Source organism: Mytilus galloprovincialis, chromosome 12 (assembly GCF_965363235.1).
Source record: "Mytilus galloprovincialis chromosome 12, xbMytGall1.hap1.1, whole genome shotgun sequence".
NCBI lineage: Eukaryota > Metazoa > Mollusca > Bivalvia > Mytilida > Mytilidae > Mytilus > Mytilus galloprovincialis.
The window spans coordinates 62,426,008-62,438,971 of NC_134849.1; the positions used below are offsets into that span (position 1 = coordinate 62,426,008).

General features: G+C 31.4%; 1 long non-coding RNA gene across 1 annotated transcript; it reads right to left on the bottom strand.

Annotated features, from left to right (window-relative positions):
* Positions 1 to 6,477: 6,477 nt before the first annotated feature.
* On the bottom strand, positions 6,478 to 10,585 carry LOC143054476 (uncharacterized). Its single transcript, XR_012971694.1, has 2 exons — positions 10,174 to 10,585; positions 6,478 to 7,430 (listed from the first exon to the last, which is right to left on the bottom strand). It is a non-coding gene; the product is annotated as an uncharacterized LOC143054476 (long non-coding RNA).
* Positions 10,586 to 12,964: the final 2,379 nt, after the last annotated feature.

Below are 12,964 nucleotides of genomic sequence, written 5' to 3' on the forward strand. Positions count from 1 at the left end.
CATTTTGAATAATTCTGGATGGTCTACTGTTATTACATGAATATCATTGAACATGATGCACTAGTCTATCATCTTAGCTATAGTTTATACCTAGGCCTATTACAAAAACATATATTTCAGCTAACATAAACCACTGAAAAAAATCATTCATCGGATATGTTTTCAACACCAGGTCATCTCTATAAATTTACCTTGATTCAAATGGATTTCAAATTGAACTGGTCAATTGTCGAATTCAGAAAAGCAATTACAAAAGTTTATATACTTAATTGGTAAGATATTTAAAGCATTGAAGCAGTGTTCTTTAAAATTATTTGGATCATCTTCAAAACTTTTGAAATAGTTCCATAATGATGACATCGTATTTCATGAATGGTCTATCATCAACATTATTTTCAAAAAAAGCTCAAACTTTTGTCTTTTGAGGAAATAATTTCTTTTACTAAACAAGTTTTCATCATATTATTATAATTTAATTATTTTTTTTTATTTGCAAGATACACCCATATGGGTCAAGCAAACACAAATACAGCATTTAATACAGACAGTGAAAAATTACAAATATAAACATAAAAAAACATAGTTATAAATGGTAATTTATGTAACCTTTGATGGACATGGACCTCATTTTCGCAATTCTAAAGATTGCTTTATAAAGTCACCAATTTCTGTTAGGATTTAAAAGTTGTTTTAGCTTTAAAAGTGGTTGATAATTTGTAAAATCAGGATTTATATTATTAATCTTTAAAACTAAGCAATCTCTTAAAGTTGAGTTTAGTTTGCAATATAGAAAAAAATGGTATTCATCATCAATTTTATTACAAAGTTTACATAACCTTTCATCTCTGGGTACATTTGTATATCTTCCCATTTCAACTTCTAGGTTATGGTCACTAACCCTTAATTTAGAAATTAATTGTCTGGTTTTAAAATTTGATTCTTTCAATAAATAATTTTCAATTTTTATCTCAGCTTTTATTTGACTATATAGAAATAATTTCGAACTGTCTGTTATAGAAGAAAGTTTATTCAAGACTTTTTTTGTATAAAATTCATGTGATATCTGTTTAAACTTCATCTTTAAGGAATATTTAATTTTATTGTATGGTTTATCTTAATTTCAAAATCTTCAGCATAACCGGCTCTGCTGGGCGATCTGCTTTTACGAGATCGGCGCCTTTTAAACTTTATCCATCAATGATATATCAAAATTTGAATTTGCTCTCTGCCGAGGTCTGCTTTGACACCCATTTTTATCAACCTGTTGGGCGATCTGCTTTTACAAGATCGAATACTCACATAACTGTAACATATTAATCAATTGAATTCGGCTGCTAAAATTGTTTGCCACATGTTGACATAATTAAATCGTTGTTAATAAAATGCAATCGTAAACAACATTCTTATCCGGATTTTAAAACGTTTTGACAACAAACTATGAAAAATTATAGTTGCCTTAATCAGTGACAGAAACTTTTCCGCAAATATCGATTTTTATTTTATTTTCTTGAATTGGGAATTCATTTTCATAAACCTTTTTGGGGGGCCGCTGGCCGATTTAAGGGCCGCTAAGCGGCCCTAAACTATATAGTGGAATCATCCCTGGTAAATAGACAAACAAATATCACAACAAACAACACATGACCTAGACCTGACCTGACTACTCAGAGTAAATAGACAAACAAATATAACAACTAACAACACATGGTCTGGACCTGTCTACTCAGAGTAAATATACAAACAAATATAACAACAAACAACACATGGTCTGGACCTGACTACTCACAGTAAATATACAAACAAATATAACATCAGACAACACATAGTCTGGACCTGACCTGACTACTCATAGTAAATAGACAAACAAATATAACAACAGACAACACATGGTCTGGACTTGACCTAACTACTCAGAGTAAATAGACAAACAAATATAACAACACACAACACATGGTCTGGACCTGACCTGACTACTCATAGTATATAGACAAACAAATATAACAACACACAACACATGGCCTGGACCTGACCTGACTACTCAGAGTAAATATACAAACAAATATAACAACAAACAACACATGGTCTGGACCTGACCTGACTACTAATAGTATATAGACAAACAAATATAACAACACACAACACATGGTCTGGACTTGACCTGACTACTCAGAGTAAATATACAAACAAATATAACAACAAACAACACATGGTCTGGACCTGACTACTCACAGTAAATAGACAATACATATAACAACACACAACACATGGTCTGGACCTGACCTGACTTCTCAGAGTAAATATACAAACTAATATAACAACAAACAACACATGGTCTGGACCTGACCTGACTACTCATAGTATATAGACAAACAAATATAACAACACACAACACATGACCCAGACCTGACCTGACTACTTAGTAAATAGACAAACAAATATAACAACAAGCAACACATGGTCCAGGTTGTCTGATTTGGTACGGGCACAAAATGTTGAGGGGTTAAACTATATTTGCTTTTGTACCATTCCCCCTTGGCCTATCTAGACCATTGGTAAAAAAAATAAAACACACAATAATAAAACCTGCACTATTCAATTACCATTGGTCTGTATGTTAACTGATACTTAGTCATTATACTGAGTCAAGATTAAATCCAAATTCTGAATTAAATTAGACAGTTTTAATGGAAAAATGCATGCATGGTTTGATTTTAAAATATTTCTTTTTTTGTTTGAGTTATGGATTGTGAAGTTCTTATTTTGCTTCTTGACATGAAACAATTTTTTACACTTATGTTTCACTTGATGTTGTTTTAACAACTTTGGTCAGGTAGTGATATGTATAAAGATCTAATGTAGAAATATCTTGTAGAAAGGACAAATAGTCATTAGATTCATATAAAATGTAATTCCGTTTTACTCATACAATTGTTCTGAATCAGAAAATACTACTCTTTTTCACTTTTCTTTGTTTTGTTTTTTTAGATCAATAATTATACTGAATCTGCACTAAATCCTGTTGTTAATTAGACATGTTTAATGGACAACAAAAGCTTGTATGAATAATAATAATGATAATAATAATAATCTTTATTTAAACATGTTAAAGAGGATCTTATTTTCTTTATGTTGTACTAAATCAGGAAATAAAACTTTTTTCATGCTTTTTTGAATAATTTATTAATGGAATCTACACTAAATCCTGTTGTTAATTATACAGGTTTAATGGACAACAAATATTTGTCAGAATTATATAAAGTGGGGTCTCATTTTACTCATAGTATTGTTCTGAATCAGAAAATATATCTTTTTTTCATTTTTCTTTAAAGAAAATATTTTCTAAAAATTTATGATCATACTGAATCTATACTAAATCCTGTTGTTAATCAGACAGTTTTAATTAATGTGACTGGTCATTTTTGTTTATATTTATTACACAACATTGTCCACTTTATCAGACAAGTTTTGATGTCAGTTGTATTATTCCAGGAGTTTGGATGGACAGCATTAATGTCGGTAGCCTTGTATGGATATGTGGAAGTGTCTCGACTTCTCCTGGAGAACAGATGTAACAAAGATATCACATCAGTATGTTATCTACTAAATCTGATTCTCTTATGGTTGGGGCCTGTTATCGAACTCCCACGTGAATAGATATTTTTCGTATCACACCGTACGGAGTGTGATATGAAAAAGTGATATCAAAATTACGTTAATCTGATTGGCTTATCTCGTAAATTTCCAATATTTTCATTGGCCGTTGATCAGGTCATTATTCACTGGAAAAGGTCATGCCGGGACTACTTTTTTTCTTGACAACTGATTGTTTACTTCAGGTTTTCGCGATTTTCGTCTGCTTTATCGTCTGCATTATCTAATATAAATCTTATCATGGACGAAGAAATAAAGAAAGGAACCCGTGTACGGTTATGTAACGGAACAAAGGGCATTATAACTGGCACAACTTCCAATTTCAATTTCCCTCTGTATGATATTCAGCTTCAATCAGGCAAAACAGTAACAGAAGCAAGATATCGCTTTGATATAATTGAAAGTCAATCCCAGACTCCATTCACCAATTTCTATTCACAGCAAACAACTGTAAATTCATTGTTAAATAGCCCTGTATTACAACAACCTAGAAATTCACAATTGGAATCAGATTTCCTTCTTGCTCAAATACTACAAAATGAAATTGAAAATGAAGAGCCTGAAATTGAAAATGTAGAGCCTGAAATTGAAAATGTAGAGCCTGAAATTGAAAATGAAGCAACTGAAATTGAAACGGTTCAAACCACAAACATATCAAAACAGAATGAAAAATCTAAAAACTCAACAAGATTTGCTAATGCAAAGGTAGATGATGATGATATTGAATTTTTTTGTCAGGAACAAACAAATCAAAACACTAACAGAAAAACAGTTTCTGACATGAAAATTTTAAATGAGTTTATGAATTCTGCATTAGATGACACACGAGACATCTGTGTTATCCAACCCAGAGAATTGAATAGCATAATATGCAAATTTCTAATAAATGTACGCACAAAAAGTGGTACAGAGTATGAGCCAACATCAGTCAAGGGTATGATAAGTAGTTTCGACCGTTATTTAAGAGCAAATAACTATGGAACATCCATAAAAAAGGGTGATATTTTTGACCAAGCTCGAAGGGTCCTGACAGCTAAAACCATGGATTTAAAAAAAATGGGAAAAGGCAACAAACCTAACAAGGCCCAAGCAGTTACAGATGAGGAAGTAGACAGACTGTTCAATACTGGACAAATGGGAATGGAACATCCAGATGCATTATTAAGAATGATGTGGTTCCAAAATACAGTGCATTTCGGCATGGGCACAGTGACCGAACATGTGAATATGAAATGGGGGGATATCAAATTATGTACCAGCAAGTCAGGAACACAGTTTTTGCAATATTCAGAAAGGGCAACAAAAACAAGGACAGGGGCCAACCCTGGAAATGTAAGAGACGTTCCACCCAGATCTTGGAAAAACCTAGAAGACCCAAGCAGGTGCCATGTACTTGCATACATTAAATATAAAGAACTGAGGCCTACAAAATATAGTGCAGAGTCTGATCCTTTTTATGTATCGTCTAATACCTGTTTCGGTACCAAATCCAGCAAATGGTTTAAATCCCAACCAGTGGGTATTAATAAAATCAGTAGCTTTATGAAGCTTATGATAACAAATGCAGGTACATATATTTAGCTGTAAATATTATCAGATTTCTTATTAAGAGCTTGTCTCACAGAAAACCATGCAAAAGTGTCCAGGAGTGAATTTTGCGGAATCTCTTTAAATTTGGTACACACAACACTTAGGCCATCCCAATATCACTTGCAAAATTTTTTGCTTAAATTTTATCGGATAGCCGAGTTTTGTAGCGCCATCTATTTTCATCATTTTTTTTTACGGGAAAATTGCCAAATTCAAGGTTTTTTTATGAATTTAATTCCAAAAAATAATCAATTCTAGCCATGATAAATATTTCTTTTGACCAATACATGTGATGAAGCATTATTAAGGAAATAAAAAAATGTAAGTAATAAATATCTATTTGATTTTTTAAAGTAGGGCCTCTATATTTATTAAACAGGTGTTTAAGGAATTAGCTATTTTACCAAATTAAGGACCTGAAGAAATGCTTAAATATAAAAAAGGTGAAGCTGTAATCAAAAGATGAATATATCAAAATGTACTACTATGATATCTTAAAGAAATATAAAAAATCCACCCACGGCAAATTTTTGGAAATATATTCATTATATATCACTGTACGGCCATTTTTTAATAGTATTTTTATAAAAAAAATCATGAAACAAAATCTTTTTCTTACACAAAGCCACAAATCAGGTTGCAATTCTTGTCAAAATGAGTGATTTTATACTTCAACTGCTATTCCTTATTAAAAAAAATAGCAAAACTATAGTGAAAACGATAATCAAAGTACTAAAAGCTCTCACGGAAAGCTCTATTTAACAAATTAAAAAAAAAAGTTGGATTGAAAATCCAAATTCTCAAATTTTAAACTGCTAATTATATGTTTTGTCTTTAACCTGTTTCCATGAGTATATCTGGCACCTGCTTGTATAAGAACTTTAATAAGCATAATGAAAAATAAGCACAGAAATGTGCTGGAATCGCATATTTATGCAAATGTAGTCTTGTTAAAAATCTTCCATGCTACTCATGAACATTCATTTGTGTGTAATTATGCATGTTATTCAGTATTTTGATCCAGTAGTACCTGATTTTGAGGCTGTCAAATTAGAAAAACACAAATCATATCATTAGTTAAAATAAAAAAAAAAGTTTGGTTACATGTGTAGGTTAGGTTTGAAAGGTGATGAAAGAATAATTTTTTGTAAATTTTGAACAAAAAAAACCAACTTCAGAATATTTTTTTTCCAGTGTAAATTACACAAAATTTGTTTTTATATAATAAGACACTGAATCCTTTACATTTCTTTTTAATAGCCCATAATGACATTCAAATCATTATCATGATTATAGAATTTATAGTTCATAAAATCATCTATACCAGCTAACTCCGCAAACACTTTCAGTTTACAGAAAAAGTAGCCATATCATTGTCCTTGTACTATTCTATGAATTGTCACTTCCATTCAGGATTATAATTCTTATTGTATATTCACAAAATCAAGATCAACACATTTAATATCTACCATGAATAGCATAATTCTCATTTTGGGTAGGTTCTCTCTATCATCACTTATTCACTTTCATCTTCAGAGTTTTGTGGTTGAGGTCTGTGATTTTTCTTACATAAAGTATGCATTGATTCTTTTAGCTTGTTAAGTTGTCAATCGGTATCCTGTTTAACAAAGTATCAAACTTAGGCAATTATTGTAGTTTATGTAATTTGGAGCTTCATTCTGACAATAGCTAATTACCATAATAATATAAAATTTGAATTTTTCCAGTTTCACAGATAAATGTACATGTATAAGTAGTTTAGGACTTGCAGTGTGAATCTTAATACTTTTCTCTAGTTGCGATATAGCCATTCCAACTCCATTGTCTGAATATCTGCTGACATTTTATTCCGTATCTTATGTAACTGCTAAGTTTAATATAGCGACCACATCCACATATGAATATTTGCACTTTGAATCCTGAAAATTCAGTCTTGTCCTATCCTGTTAAACGTGTACTTTAATTTTTATCCATTTAAACAATTTTGTACATGTTTAAAATTTCTCCACAACTTCTATCATGATTTATGCAGATTAGGACATGAACAGAAAAAACATGTGCGTCATGATAAATAGCTTTGACTACTGAATTTTCATTCATAGGCGGCTTGTTTTCTTGTACATACGGGTTATACTGCAATAGCAATGAATGGCTTCAGAAGTGTGTGCTCACTGAATAGCCTTGACGACCTGAAACATGAAAACACTAATTGTTTAAAAAAAAATACAAATATAACCCTTTTGAACAGAAACAAAATTTTGACAGAAAGAAACAACATCTTATATATATAATTTAAAACAATTTCAATACAATTAACAATAATGTTGGGTTGCTGTCCCATTGACATCAAAATGTATAATCCACATCTCCTTTTACTCATGTGCATTATGTGAACAAAACAATGATGCACATAACTATATACATGTACATACTAACATGTTGACTTTAAATAATTAGATATCCAAATTGCACCCCAAAAATACATGTATTCTGGCCCTGAGAACAATTTAGATTTCGCCTGCATGGTTAACATTGTAATGCAAACTGAATAAATAGTTAATTTAAATTTTTATTTACTTTTACCCATTTTCAAAATAATGTATTTCAATCATGACAATAATTATGAGAGTGACAGAGTATAGTATCATGCATGGCAATACATAGTCCCCTCTCGGTTAAAATTTCATTATACTGGAACAAAATTTGATACTTAATCTAATCTATAACTGGGTATGATGTAGTGTAATAAATGTCAAGTCAATATCTACAAGCATAATAAAAAAGGTGTGGAAACTGATTATTTGACATGTTTGAGAGAATCATACCCAAGCGCGGATCCAGTGGGGGGAGGGGGGGGGGGTTAGGGGGGTTGGAACCCCCCCTTTTTTTTGAACGATCAATGCATTTGAATGGGGGCATGTAATTGGAACCCCCCCCTTTGTCCAGGGTTAGGAACCCCCCCTTTTTAAAATGTCTGGATCCTCCCCTGATAACGGAATAAGATGTGTACTTGATCTGTAACCTGTCATTATAAAACCTCATACATGTACTTGTACCAATTATAAAAAAAAGGTGGGAAACTGATTATCTTGGTGAATTTTATAAGAACAAGGACCATTACTTGGCACCATATTATCAGACCACAACAAAATTCTAACTTGATCTCTAACTTGTCATGATACATTTTGCAACACCAATATATACCAATTATAAAATCAATATCTTCAAGAAAGAATAAAAAATGTGCGGAAACCTGAATATTTGAATGAATTTATTACATGTAAGTCTATTCCATTGACCATAACTCTGGACAAAATCCTTGTTCAGAACAAAATTCAAATTTGATCTGTAACTTGTCATGATGAAAATAGATACCAAATATCAAATCAATAATTTCAAGCCGAAAGTAAAAATGGTAGAAAACTAATTTCCCGAACTGACTGACTAACTAGACAGACAGACGGACGGACAGACGGACAATAATTTCAAGCTGAAAGGAAAAAAAGGATAGAAAAGTAATTTCCGGAACTGACTGACTGACGGACGGTACGACAGACGGACGGACAGACAGACAGACAGACAAACAGACAAGACAGATGAAAACGAGGGATTATTAGCTGATCGTTATAAAAATAATAAGGAGAGGTGGTATGATTGCCAATGAGACAACTATCTGCCAGAGTTAAAATGAAGTGCATGTAAGCAATAATAGACAACCATTTGGCCTTCAATAATGAGAAAAACCCATACTCGTACAGAATAGTTGGTTATTACGAAATCCTCAACATAAAGAATTGATGTCAACTGAGAAAACTAAGAGCATATTTTCATATCGAAACAACCAGTATATCCATGATATATGATATATATTTACAGACAAGAACCAATGACAACCACTGTTTCTGTTAAATTTATTTCTGAAAGGAACAATTTAGAGCTTGACATATGAAACATTGTTCATTGTAGATGATACATGTACTACACCTGTTATTGTTATCTGCATGTTGATAATACATACGAAGGATATATACATGTATCAGCAATGTTTTTGATTTGATAATTTTTTGTCATAAGTTGCTGACTTTTATACCCCATTTATTTATTTTAGGTATTTGATTGTAACTTACTTGAGCCCTTTTTATACAAAAAAAATCTTGAAACATTATTGATCCAAAATTATACTGAAATGTAATGCCTAATATTGGGTTTTAGTACCTATTTCGTGTATGTTTGCAATTCAAGAGGCACAGCTTCCCCATGAGCGCATGTTGCTGTTTCAAAAATGAAAGTTCAATATATATAACTTTTCAAAATTAATCTCAATGTCATATTAGACAGACAAGATGGACTTACAGACAAAGTTATACCATAATAAGTCCTAGAAGTAAAATTACATTCCTGATATTAATATTAATGTAAATTCATGATGGTATATGTATTTGTCATAGGCGGATTTAGGGGGGGGGGGGGGGTTGCAGTGGCAGATCAAGGGGGAGTGTTCCGGGGGTTGGAACCCCCTTTTTTGGACGATCAATGCATTTGAATGGGGACATATGGTTGAACCACCCCTTTTATCCTGTGTTGGGAACCCCCTTATTTAAAATGGCTGGATCCGCACTTGGGATGATTATATAGAGAATCACTGAAGCATGACTAGAGCGATCCCCCATATATAGGATTAAATAATTACAGCTGTGGTTAAATTTCATTAATACTATAAATATTTCATCACAGGCCACGGCACATAGCCAGGAATTTTCAAGTGGAGGTTCCATGGATTTGTGATAGTCATCCAGAAGGGGGTAGGGTGACTTTCGTACAAATCCCTTGAACCGCCTGGCTATGATTGGTATGAATTGGCAGACCCTTCTTTAGTTCTTTATATTAGATATGCAGTGATTCATTTGTTATATTTTATATATCATTATTTACCTGCTGTACATGCTTTTTGCGTCTGATTAGTTGTCTCAGTGTCTGTATGGAAGTTCAAGACCTGCTTTAAACTTGACATTCGTTGTGGTTATAATAGCAACAGCAAACTAAATGCCTTCTCCACTTAGCCTCATAATCTCTCGGTGTCAGCTCTAGCCTCTACGTTTCTGTAATATCTCATTATCTGACACTCAGTCTGTCAGTGTCAGGACATTGTCGGACTGTTCAAATCACTGAGCTGACGAATTGTGAGAAAACTCCAGACTTGTCTTTACATATAGCAACATTGACAGCAATACAAAGTTAGATGTATCTTTATGCCACTCAAAGAGCTTATGTTAGGTCGTACTAGACGTTAAAAAAACAAAAAAGCTTAGTTGCTAGTTTCAGAGAAATCTGCATCTGAACAGTTACCTTCTTTACAGTAGTGTGGAGAAAAATTTAATGGGAGATAACTCATGATAAAACTTATTCAGTGAAAGTTAAAATATCTTATTAATAATTTATTCAGATGTTATACATTTGCAAAGTATTTTATATGAATAACATCTTTGAAATAATCAAAATTGAACATTCAAAATGATAATAACATCATATTTTGTTCAATATATACCCAAAATTGGTTTAGTAAAAAATGTGGGAAAAGGCCTGAGGTGGGGTTTTAAAGAAGAAAATGAGGATATTTTTACTAATTTGCCATGGGTGGATTTTTTATATTTTTTTCATCTAATATAAATTTGTTGAAAGAAATTTATTTCATGTATTTCTGTCTTCACCTTTTCGAAAACCAGCGACTTGAACTTGGCTAGTAAATGACTTATACAAAATAAGGCATTAAATAGAGCACCCTTTAAGTGTGCAAAAAATAGAAAATGCTTTATAAATGCATAATTTATGATCTTTTACATATATTTTCACAATATAAATGGCTAGAAACCCAATAGAACTAATTTGGTGACTTTTAAATTACTTTCAAATAAACATATATTTGAAGGAATTTTTGGCTAATTTTGTTCTATTATGCAAATTAGCTCGTTACTAAAAATAGACACAATTCAGAGAAGTTTCAAATATATTTTCTGGTTTCCATTGAACCTAAGATATAAAAAAACTTCATTAGCTGGAAAAGTTTTAACCATCCTCCTGGACGATTTTTAAAATTTTGCATGGTTTTCTGTGAGACAAGCTCTTAAGAGAAAGTTGAATATCCCTTATAATCATGTTTTTAAAGTCATTTAATAACTTCATTAAAATTTACGATTTGATATCATATTGATATCAACAGGAATATTTAATTCAAATATAACATCATTTAATATCAACACGAGTTATTTAATTTCAATATAATAATAAACGAGCCTGTGGCGAGTTTATTATTACTATTTAAATTAAATAACGAGTGTTGATATTAAGCAAAACACAATTAAAAAAAATCAACTGACAACTGAAATAACCAATGATATGAGATTATGTCAGTTGATGAATTTTCCAAATCTTAGTTATAATCAGAAGTTGGTTATTAGTATATTACACATTGTAGATTCTTACATCATGAGTACATTTTTGGATTTATCAAATCAAGTTAGTTAAATTCAGACCAGGATTTGAACCTGGGACCTCTCAATAACTTGAGTGCTCTACCACTGAGCTATCTGAGTATATTTTCACCTATATGCTGTCATCAAATCTTACATGTTTAACTGACAAAATAACAGTTAAGGAGTTTGTGACGAGTTTATCAACCAAAAATCTAATTATGAGTCAGAAAAGGATATCAGGATATTGGTTAGTATCAACTCGAGTTATTTAATTTCAATATAATAATAAACAAGCCTGTGGCGAGTTTATTATTACTATTGAAATTAGATAACGAGTGTTGGTAATAAGTAAAATTCAATATTCACAAGTTCTTTCACCGTAACAAAACCAAGTCTTGGCAAGAAATTTATAAGCCATAGGATTGTTTATTATTATTGAAATAAAATAACTTCAGTTGATATCAAGTGATATCCAATTCTCACTAGTTATGAAACCTATAAATATCAAAACAAGTTATTTCATTTAAATATAATAATAAACGAGCCTATGGCAAGTTTATTATGATATTTTAATGAAACAACAAGTGTTGATAATAAGCAAAATTGTAATCACAATTTCTTTCACCATAACAAGTAAAGTATTGTATTTATATCTTAAAATGGTAAAACAAGATAGCAATTTCTTTCATAGAAAATTATGAGTTTCATAACGAGTTAGAATCGTAGATGATTGAGAATCTCACTGGATATCGCTTGATATCAATACAAGTTATTTAATTTCAATATCATATTATAAACAAGCCTATAGTATCAACTAAAACCTTCAAGAGTAAAGATTGTGTTTCATGAAACAAAATTATTTTAAAAAGAAACAATAATGAATGAGTGGTGGCTTTATCGATAACGGACTGAAATCGGATTCCTGCTTCAAATACTCGAACAAAATCTTCCATTCAAACAAAAAAATATTGACAAAACGAGTAAAAATGTTACAATAAACAAAAAAAAACTTACAATGTGTAATGAAAACACCGTCTTTAAAACATTTCTAGAATATGACTGAAAAATTATGCAAAGCATTTATTTAACTTTATTTTATATTATTGACACAGAATTGTCAAACCCTTACAGGAAGTATGTTGTAAATAAACAAATCAGACCAGGATTTGAACCTGGGACCTCTCAATTATTGAGTGCTCTTCCACTGAGCTATCTGAGTGTGCATTTTTACATATACTTCCATTTAAAAAGTA